Source organism: Falco rusticolus, chromosome 6, assembly GCF_015220075.1.
Source record: "Falco rusticolus isolate bFalRus1 chromosome 6, bFalRus1.pri, whole genome shotgun sequence".
NCBI classification, from domain to species: domain Eukaryota; kingdom Metazoa; phylum Chordata; class Aves; order Falconiformes; family Falconidae; genus Falco; species Falco rusticolus.
Window position 1 is genome coordinate 31,555,331 of NC_051192.1, and position 11,109 is coordinate 31,566,439.

Here is an 11,109-nt window from a genome sequence, read left to right on the forward strand (position 1 = left end):
CTCTGAGCCAGAATTTTAACTGGCACAGCGTCACCTCTCTACACTGAATTTGGTGGAGGTGTATATGCCCCAACATTAAGCAAAAAGATGATGATTTTCATATATATAGTAGGCAGCACATATAATTATATGGGCTGTAACATTTTTGTTAATTGCATCTCTTTTGACAAATACATGTAACTACTGTCTCACCTAAAATCAGACCAAGAAATGTAGGTATTTTTATCTCAAGATTAATATGCAAGTTTTAAATGAGACAGTTTAATTCTAAATGGTCTCAGAGTTTTGTACCTCGTAGTTAAGGCCTAAATTAGAAGAAGATAGTGGTCTAGACAGTATCTGCTCAATCTCTTCTGGGCAGCAGCATCTGGAGCTAGTTCATTATTGAAATAAGTTTTTTTAAATATCCCTTAAAATACATACATATAAAAAGCAAAACTGTTACTGAAAGTTGATATATTTTTAGAGAAAAAATTCTTTTTATTTTGGGTTATTTTTATTTTGGGTTATATCTCCAGGGATGTTGTTACTGGTCTGTATTATTAATGACCTTCCTTTCATTTTCAAAGGCAACGAGGATGTATTTCCCTCAAGTACTAGTTTCAGCCAAGCATAAGGTTTGCCAGTCAGGAGTGGCAGTACAGAGGTTCTAATCTTAAAATGTAATGATGAGATACAGCTGTAGGATTTTAGTAGATAGTCCTTAAAACACCTGTTGCAGCAACAAGAAAGCAACAGCTAGGGATCGTTTTGCTGTTAGGACTGAGATTTCGGGCACTATGGCTAATTTCGAAGAAATTAATAACATTGGTGGGATCAGATGCTGTCCACTGGCTATTTTAAATAAATTAAAATATGAAATTGCTGAACCACTAGCCGTTATTTAGCTAGCTCTGGCAGTTGTCCCAGAAGACAGGGGGCAACAAATGGGATGCCAAGTTTTTCCAAAAGCTCCAGGGGCACCTGCATGGCTTTGCCTCCCGGGAACACATGCTGCACAAACCTAATAGCATTCTTTCAAAAAGTTAGTGAGCAGTGAGCATATGAATAAGGGTGATTTGGCTTCTGCAGTGTGTACCTGGATTTCTGAAAAGCCTTACACAAGCTCCTCACCAAGAGCTTTCAAAGCAACTAATCAGTCATGAAATGACAAAAGAGGCTCCTTTTTCGATTAACAGCTACTAGCAAGATCCATCAAGGGCTATTAAACATAATTGTCCAGTTGCAACCTCTATTCAGGAAATCCTTAAAATGGTAATTGCTGGAACTGGGATGGCAAAGCTATCACCACCACCTGCTTGTCCTTCACTTACACCCTTTCCTGCAGCATTTGCTGTTGGCCTCTCAAGGTTATAATGCTGGGCAAGGCTTTTACCCTGACCTAGTGCAGCCTTTCTGATATTCTTAGCCAAGTGTCGTATCATGCACTGAGTAATAACAGCTATCTGTATTTTCCTCTTTTTAATTATAAAATGACTCTTCCTTATATAATTTAATAATTTAATTTAAAAATAGGGCAACATTTTCCACATCAATAGCTTCTTTTATGGAGGGTATCAAACTTCCAAAATTTGAGCCCTTGTTGTCATTTGAACTGCGGCAGCACAATGTAGGGGGCAACACAGAAATCAGTCATTCCTCTCGTTTTTAGAAGATTTTGGAGAAGGGAATGTGGTGTCTGCAGTTTAGTAAATTGTGCCATGAGACCTCCTCTTCAGAGCCCTGGGAGACCGGCAGGGACAGGGGTCAGCTGTAATCCTTCAACCTCAGAGCTGCACTTGTGCGGGGAAAGCAAAGGTGGAATTTGTACACTTGTGCTTTAGTAATGTGCACAGCCACAAGCACTGAAGTGCTGAACACGAGGGAAGTCCGGACTACAACATGAACTTTGCATCTGTATAAACTCACACTAAGAGAGAAAATCACTATTCAAGTCAAATTTTGTGAACGTGAGCATTCTACCTCACTACAGCTCCTTTCCCACGGCAACCATATATATGTATGTTAGCAACAGGTTCACATGTAGATGCAAGCAGGCCTGTCCCTTAAACAAAGCTGTTAGGAGAGAAGATTTATGTCTGTGTACTAAAGGGGCGAATTGCTCTCGCAGTCTGTTAAGCTGTCAGTATGATCTCTTGGCAAGCTGGAACCGTTCGCTGCTGTTTTTTGGAGTGGTACAAATTGCCTGTGTGCAAATACAGCCTAACAGTAAAAGACACCACAGATAACACTGATCAATGCATCCAGGGAAGTAAATCAGTGTTCATCTTCACAATCCTTTGACTTCATATGGAGCCAGTTTTTAAACAGAGAGAAAAAGAGTCAAGGTTTTTAGAGGTGAATGCCTAAATTAATATGTAAATAAGTTCTCTGCAGTCCCATTAACTTCAGCGGAACTTGCTGATTCTCTGGACCTCCAGCTAGTAGACCATCCAGGCCACCCAGAAATCATGCCTAACTTTAGGTCCCCATTTACAAAAGAAACTTGAGAAAATGCTTAGAGCCAGAATTAATCTTTAACAATTGCTTCCTTGTGATGATGGGCAGTTTATTTTGCAGAAACCAAAATTAAACTGATTTAAATACCGTGAAAGAAAAAACCACACTGAACAACAAAAACATCTGCCCTGGTTTCAGCTGGGATGGAGTTAATTTTCTTCTCAGTAGCTGGTGCAGTGCTGTGAGTTGGATTTGCGGTGAGAACAATGCTGCCAGCACTGATGGCTTTGGTTGGTGCTGGGTGATGTTTATACTGAGTCAAGGACTTTTCAGTTTCTCAGGCCCTGCCAGCAAGAGGGCTGGAGGGGGACGGGAAACTGGGAGGGGACACAGCCAGGACAGCTGACCTGAACTAGCCAAAGGGGTATTCCATACCCTATGATATTAATGCTGAGTATATAATCTGGGGGAAGAAGAAGAAGAAGGAAGTGGGGGACTTGCTGGGCATTATGGTGCTTGTTTGTCTTCCTGAGTAACTGTGATGCATTATGGAGCCCTGCTCTCCTGGAGGTGGCTGAACCTGCCTGCCCACGGAAGGTAGTGAATGAATTCCATGTTTTGCTTTGCTTGCGTGCGTGGCTTTTGCTTTACCTATTAAACTGTCTTTATATCTTTTACTCTTCCAGTCCTTTCTCCCATCGCACTGTGGCAGGAGTCAGCGAGTGGTTGCGTGGTTGCTGGCCAGAGTTAAACCACAACAACATCCCACTGCCATTCTTCTTCTCTGGCCTGACAGGTTGCTTTGAAGAACAATGTTGTTTTACAGCTAAATCTGAGATTCATCATTCACGGTGTCCTGCACTGGAGTAATGGTATTGGAGCCGTCATTTTGTAATAATGATGGAAGAGCAATGGGCTAGAGGAAGCGTTCAGAAGCATTGGTGTTTCTGTGACTGCTTTGGAATATGTTCAGCACTGATTTCCTCTTTATGCGTATGAAATTACCCAAGCACAGCGGGGGTTTGTTGCATACACTCATGTGGAAGCTAGTTACAGGAATCTCAGTGATTTTCTTTATTTACTTAATACAGACTTTCTATCAACAGAGTCACTACTTATTTCAAAGTGTTTAAGTGCTGTTGAGGGACCAGAGCAGAACCCTTTTTGGTTCACAGACAACAAAAGCCCAGCTGATGGGTAGGTGGGACTGCCAGATATCCTGACCACTCTGTGAAGCTTGGTTCTTGATGGCATGCCCTTCTGCTCATATGACCAGCAAGCTCCAAGGATGATGGGTCTCAGGTACAAAATTGTGACCTATAACTGCCTTTGATGGTCAAGCATTGACTCACAAGACAGTATCAAGAAAGATGTAAGTACTAGCAGATATTAAAAGTAAAGGTATTTGAGGTATCTACTTAAATACAAATAAACTGTATTTCTTGGCTGAGGTCTACTGGATAATATTCTGGACAATCCACATGGCTTCGCAGATACGAACTTAGAAACAAGGAGGGTTTTGTTTGGAGCACTAACACTTCTCTTTCCCATTTTGTTAACTATTCTAAGTTTTTGTCTTTAGACGTGACCATTTTACCTGTATTTATTTCTCTAACTATGACAAATGATTCTTTTTCTCCTTGAAGCCTTTATGATATGGAGGGACACTGGTCAAGTACCATACAATGATAACGGTGTCAGGAAATGTTCGTGTAGTCTGCTGTGAATTCAACATGTCCCCTGTAGGATCCATTTCTTGTACATAAAAATTCTGATGTCTGAAAACAAGAGAAGGAATGATTTAAACCATGCAAGAGTTTAGGAGGGGTCTATCCAGCGTACTACCACAAACGTGGCAATACATCTTACTCATTACTAGTAGCTTCTTAATTTCTTCTTGATCCCAGTTGCAGATTGGTTTGTTGTAACCTAAACGCAGGAAAAGGAATCACTGCGACTTTGTTCTCCACCAGCACAAGATTTTGTACTTTTTTCACATTGTGGCAGTTTCATCTGTCTCACATAAGTGAATGACAACATTGATTTTATAAGTCATGGATGATCTATTATATAAACACTGTCTGGTCTAGATTGTTTTTCTTAGGTTTTCCAGGCTTTCCTAGGCTATTATCATGGCAAATTTGCTTGATATGTTCTCTATCTTTTATTAAATAATTTATTTTAAATGGATATCCTTTCAGATCCAGATTGCAAGTATTTTTCTTATCTTGTCAGTGACTTTGATTGCAACTTAACTTTTATCCTAGAAAACATCTGTCTCAATGCCACATGTGCCAGTGGCAGTATGTGGCAACCATGGAGAACGGTGTTCATTTAAAGGAAATACTAACCTGACCTCCCCTCCTTTTCTGGCTGTCAGGGCTCTAGCCTGTGGCAACTGCCAGCTCCTTCTGGCTCTCCAGACCCTGCACTAGTCAGTCGCATGATCAGGACAACTTCTGCCAGTTCCTACATTCCACTCTCATCGTACCCCTTACCACAGTCCGTCCCAAGCAGCCATACTGTTTCATACCTACCCTGACATGAACCTTTCAATGCTGAACGAGATAACTCCTGGTTTGACTCTAGGGCTAAAGCTAAGAGAGTCATGCCTGTGTGTGCTGTCTCCTAGTGGGGATTTGCATTACGGTTCTCAGCAGCCTCCCACCATTTCTGGAATGCCCCAGACAAGCTTTGTTTCTGGGCAAAATATGGTGAAAGCTGACCAAGTTGCAAATAGCATTTGCCCCTCCGTAGCAAACCTATGCTATGTGGGCATGCAAGCTCTCATAAAAAAGGCAATGAGATTTGCTGCCAGCTCTGAGCAGTGAATCAGAGCTTGGGGACAAAAATGTTTTCTTGTCCACCTGCCTGATATCCAGGTAAGAAGAGCTCCAGGCTACTCAACAGTAGATGCGTATTTCAATCTCAGTTCTCCAAGAAAAAGAGTAACATGTAATTCGTTTTCTTTCTGGGGTGGTAAAATCTGTAACAGCAGTGTGTCAAGTGAGGCAGATGATACAAGAGATCTGAAGGAGGTCAGTGGTGGTTTCAGGGTGATGTGGATGGTGAAAGGTCTAAGTGGTACTAGTCCAGGTGGTGTTGCAGGTGAATGAAAGGTCACTACCCAATGTCTGTCATCCTGGGTTAATTAGAGGCTCAGAAATGCCCTTGTCTATCTCTTGCAACATGCCAAATTGAAGGCCACTCTAAAGCTTTCTTAATGCTGTCTTAAATGATGTGCCTTAGATAAACATCTGGTTCCCAAGCTCCCCTAGCAGTCAGTGAGCAGAGGACAGTTAACCTGCTGCCGTTTTTCTCACTGATGTAAGCGTGGAGTCTTGGGGAAGAGGGCTTGGGACTCCAGCATCTTGGTGAGAGGACTCCAAGCCTCAGGACTGGAGGTGTGTTTCAGGAGGCTCACGGTCTCCTTCCTGCCTGTATATCCTAACCCAGATGATGTAGAATGAAAGTGGAGAGCACCCTGCACTCCAACGAGTAGTTGGTGTCAATCCAGACTTGCACTTGCAAGCAGGTGCATTCTGGTGTCCTAGCATGTGTGACCTGGATTGGGCCTACAAATATGCAGCCTATCTTTGTATATAAACCACAGACATTAGTGCAAAAGAAATACATTAAGCTCATGATGAACATTTTTATACCATGCTTATAAATTGAATTTTCAGTGTTACATTTTTATCCTTATCGTCTTAGCTAGTGACAGATGCCATCCTGGACCCCAGGTACCATCCCTAGCTTTCCATTTAGTAGCAGATATTTTCATATTCAAGCAGTATAAATGCTGATCCTTGCTGAAACTCACATTTATACAAGTGTTTATGCAAATCTTTCTAAAGAAAAGGCCACAGACAGTCAAGCTTAGGAGGCTGGGAGCCATTTCATAGATCACTCTGGCATTCTCGTGTCAAGACTCGATATGCCATTAGCAGAAAAAATGTTTTTAAAGCTGACTGCAGGAAAGGAAAAAGGTCAGTCACAGAAACTTTCACACCTGGTTGAAATGAGAAGAAGGGAGCAAACTATAGATCCTATGCTGGCACATCAGTGACCATCTCACAGAGATTTTGTGGAAGGGAGTCTTAAAACAGCAATGCCTCCTTAATTGGCACTGTGTGATCAAGGAGCAAAAGAAAAGCTGGATGAAATAAGAATATAATGAACATGGAGGAGAATCACCTACACCAAAAATGTGTATTGAAACAATCCAGCCTAAGCTAGTTTCACCTAACTTTTACTGTGTATGTTTGGTACCATATATTTTAGTTTCAGCTCCTGATATTTGTAGCATTACCTGGTTATCCAGTTAATGCTTAACCGCAAAATAATTAAAAGGCTGATACACATTTAAATGTCTATAGAAGTTTTTTAAAATGGAGGAAAACCCTGTGGAAGTTATATCTTGCCAGCAACATTTCTCTTTTTTTCTGAATACAATGTTGTCATACTTTTGCTTTGGATGTGGGGCTGTAACCTAATAGATGCTAATTAAAATTTAAAAAGTTTGGAAAATGTTCTTCCCCTATGTTTCAGTGTTTCAGTGAAAATTTTTTTTCTTTCTATCAGATTTTCTTTGCCCTTAGTTTTCTATTTAAAAAAAACCACAACCACAAACAAACAAAAACCCCCACAATATCCCAAAACTTATAGGTTTTGCATAATTTTTAATTTTTCAACAAACTTAGAATTTTTTCAGTGAAAGTAAAGGTATAGGCTCAGGATGTCATATTGTTTATCTTATAAAAGCTGGAAAGACAACAGCATAAGATGCCATGTTTGAAATCTCTGCTTTTGTATACTTCCTTTATGTATTTAATATTGCCAGCATTAACATTTATATTTCATGGGACTCACTATGGAAATCAATGTTCATGGAAAATTAGAAAAGCATTCATCATGTAACCGGTTGTAATTGATTCCCTTTCCAATGAAATGTTGGACCAGATGATCTTTTGAGGTCCCTTCCAAGCTGAGATATTCCATGATTCTATGAATGATGCACTAGCACTAATTTACAGCCAAACCTATATATCAACATTACAGTACCAAGCTCTTGCAGTATTTGTGGGTTTTGTTCTTTTCACTTGCTGGTTCCAAATATTACTCTTTCAAGATCAAATTGAATTGACCTAAATTAACTAAACTCAAAAACCCATCAACCCTAAAAAAATATATTTCAGATTTTCTGATTGGCAACATCTTTTTGCTATATATTTATATATTTCAGATCTGTAGTGTAGTAGAGAAAACTCTGTTTTGTATTCTGTTGTGTTGCACGAAGCCCAAACAGAAACAATTTAAGTCAGTATTTATCACTTTTCATTTAGCAAGGACCACTTTTTCTGTCTTCTAGGTGAAGACTTACTTACAGGAGCAGCTCTATTAAATTTAGAAGTGCATTCAAGTTAGTAAACATTGCATAAACTCTAAACAACATAGCAAATGAACTTTCTGGTGACAGTCCCCTAGATAATTTGGTTTATTAATTTGCAAGACCAGCCATATCTGCATATTGTAAGTAGTCCAGAGTACGTCTAGAACTCTGAAGAGGAAATAATGTTTTTATAGTGGACAATTGTGGAAACATTTCTTTCAGGGATTATGAGAGTGGAAAAAACCTCAGGCTGTGTGTCTTCTACATAGTGATGATTTGAAAATTTTGCATTCTGCAGTAACCAAGCTCTTTACTGTTGCTAAATTGTTGTGGCAGGAACTTCACAGTAAGTTTGAATATGGAAAGACTACATGCATCATTTCTGTAGTCATCGAACGTTTGTGTGAATCATTACAGGTCTTCTCAGAATCACGGGAAGGCTGCAGGCAGAGGTGCTGCTGTGGCATCCTAATAAGATGAATAAGTTGGAGATACACCCATTCATTGGTTCTGGATGAAGATATGATTTCTGATTGGTAGCTTTGGACTACATCCAACTTTTATTTGAATATGATTTTCTGTTGCAACTGTTTTGGTAGTTTTGGTTGGGCATTCCACACTTTAATTACCATTGGGGGAGAAATATTTCAGGTTTGCTTCTTAAAAGCTCATCTCTTTTCCCAACCGTTCACTGATGGTCTTTTTGTGAGGCAGATTCTTGCTCAAACTGCCTGCCTCAGAATTGATCAAATATCTGTTAATCTCTTCCCCTATGGCCTCGTTACCTAGTATAATGTTTTGGACCTTCAAATCCACAGCAATCATTCTCTTAATGCTTTTCTGATTCATTAATATTCCCATTTTACAGAAGCTCAGAGAGTCTTGTATAAGGTTCTTTAAGAGGGTCAGCCTCTATCTTCAAATCCATCATCTATGCCCTAGTTATGTTCTGCCCCCGAGCTTTCTAAGGAAAAAACCTTTTGCTTTCTTAGCATATTCAGAACTATAATTCTGGCTGAGACTAATAAAAACACAAAGTTTGTTCTTCAAACCTTCAGAACTTTGATCTTCAAGGATGCTTAAATTTGAGATTAATTTTGTGACTAGGTGAAGATTATTTTTTTAGGGGAAACAGTCCTTTTAAAGCAGAGACCATTTAATGAAGGGAGCAAGAATAAGACTATAGGTGATCAGTCACACTGCTGGACAGCCAAATTATAAAGATTAATTCTCCAGTAATGCTGGCGAGCCACTTTTGAGAAACTTCCTGAAAGAAATTAATTCACTGATTCACTGAAGGTTTCTGAATGGTGAATACATAGGAACAGTCTGTTTTGTAAAGCTAACTTGACACACTCCAAAGAGCTGATTCATTCTGAGAGGTTCTTTCATGAAACATCTTCTCTTGGCTTTTTTTCAAGGCAAAATGTCCTTTCACCCCTCTTCAGAACTGGTTTTTGCTGCTTTTCAGTATCCATGTGCTCTCTCCTTGGAGACTCCTCTGAGCCAGCCATGAAATGAGTACCCCCCAGAAAGACACAGTGCAAGTTTATTACTGCTTACATCATCCCTGACTTAATGACCTCTACATTTGAAGTGAGAAGTTGGATTCAAGTCCATTCTATTCTCTGATTTTTTTATTCCAATTTGCTTGTGTTGTGTCTTCTTTATGTGGAACTTTTTAGTCCAGATTACTCAGATACCAAATTAAAAAGACAGCTAATGCCAAATTAATAGATAGTCATGTGCTTGGATGTCTGTAATAATTTTAGTTCTCTGATCACCTAGTGATGACATGCAGATAATTCTCCACAATGCTGTTTCTCGTCTTTTGTCTCTCTACTGGTATGTGCTTCATTCCTCATTAATGCATCTCAGGGCTTGTTTGCTCTTCTAGCTGTTGCAGCCGCTGAGGGACTGGTTTATATCCTTTTATAAGCTCCAGCTCCTTTATGCAGTGCTTACTGAAGAGTGCTCCCTAGTCAAGAAAAGTCTGCGGAAGAAACCATCTTTTTGGAGGTGAGAAAGGTAAGCTGGGTACCTTAACGTGGCATTTGTTTAGCTGGGAGTGGCACTCTGAAAAGAGCAGTGCTCCAAATCCCTGGGAATGTATAGTTGAAAGAGAAGTTATTACTTGCTTTGCTTAAAAAACCCCAAAAACCAGAAAAAAAAACCCAAAACCAAAAAAGAAGAAAAAAGGGAGAGAATAATTTTGTGAAACAGTTGCAGAAGTCTCAAATACATTATAAATTGCATCAGAAGTAAGAACTGACAGAGGATGTCACTGCAGCCTTATACCGTAACACAAACAAATGACAACACAGTGTCCAGTTATTTAATGAGGAAATAAACAAGTGTGTTATTTTGGGATGGTACTGTAACTCTTCTAGCCTTATTTCTTGTGACTGACTCAGTGTATGATGCTATACAAGCTGTCAGTGCTGCTGGTGGAGTTAATGTGCTGCCAGGAGCACTGGCTGCCTGTGGTTGCTGTTAGACTGCATATGCTGTACCTTGTCTGCCGTATCACGCCTGTGCTTGCTGCGCAGGCAGAAGGGGTGTCCGGCAGCTGCTTTTGCCTTCCTGTGGTTTGAGCAACGTGTGCTTGCGACAGGCATGTGCTTTATGTGGCCAGGTTTGAGGGGCAGGTCAAACACCCCTGGAAGAGGGAAACATGGAAGGGGAAAGAGGGATGCTATGAACCTGTCCCTTTTCAAGTGAGAAAACTGGAGATTATTCTTTGTATTCAACTTCCCTCCCCCACCCTGCACAAAGTTCTCTGCCTTTTTAGCAGCTTTCCTCAGTAATTACAGCTTGTTCTGAACATCTGACAGGATCGGTTCTGGTAGGACAATTTCCCAATGTTTCCAGCTGGTCGCTATCCTCATCCCATATGATCCTTTTGTCTAACTGCTATGGTGTGCAGAGGACAGATAGCTCAGAAAAAGGGAAAATGTTCAGCCCAGGAATTCATACAGTATGTAACATCACTGCAGCAGCCAGCGTGAGCAGTCCTGGAAGGCTGAACTGACTTCAGTCATAAAGAAACACCTTGCAGGCAGCCCTACAAGTAAATGTCTTCTGGGTTCCTTAAACCTTTAGAATGAGGAAAAATGAATAAAAGGATAAATGTAAAAGGATCTGGTGCATTGAAGGTATATTTGTACCAGAATCCCATACCCTGGAGATCGATCAGGAACTGTGTAAATCTTCCAGCTGAGCTGACTTGCTAGATAATTTATATCACCAGGGAGCCTGGGTCACTGACTAGACAAGAT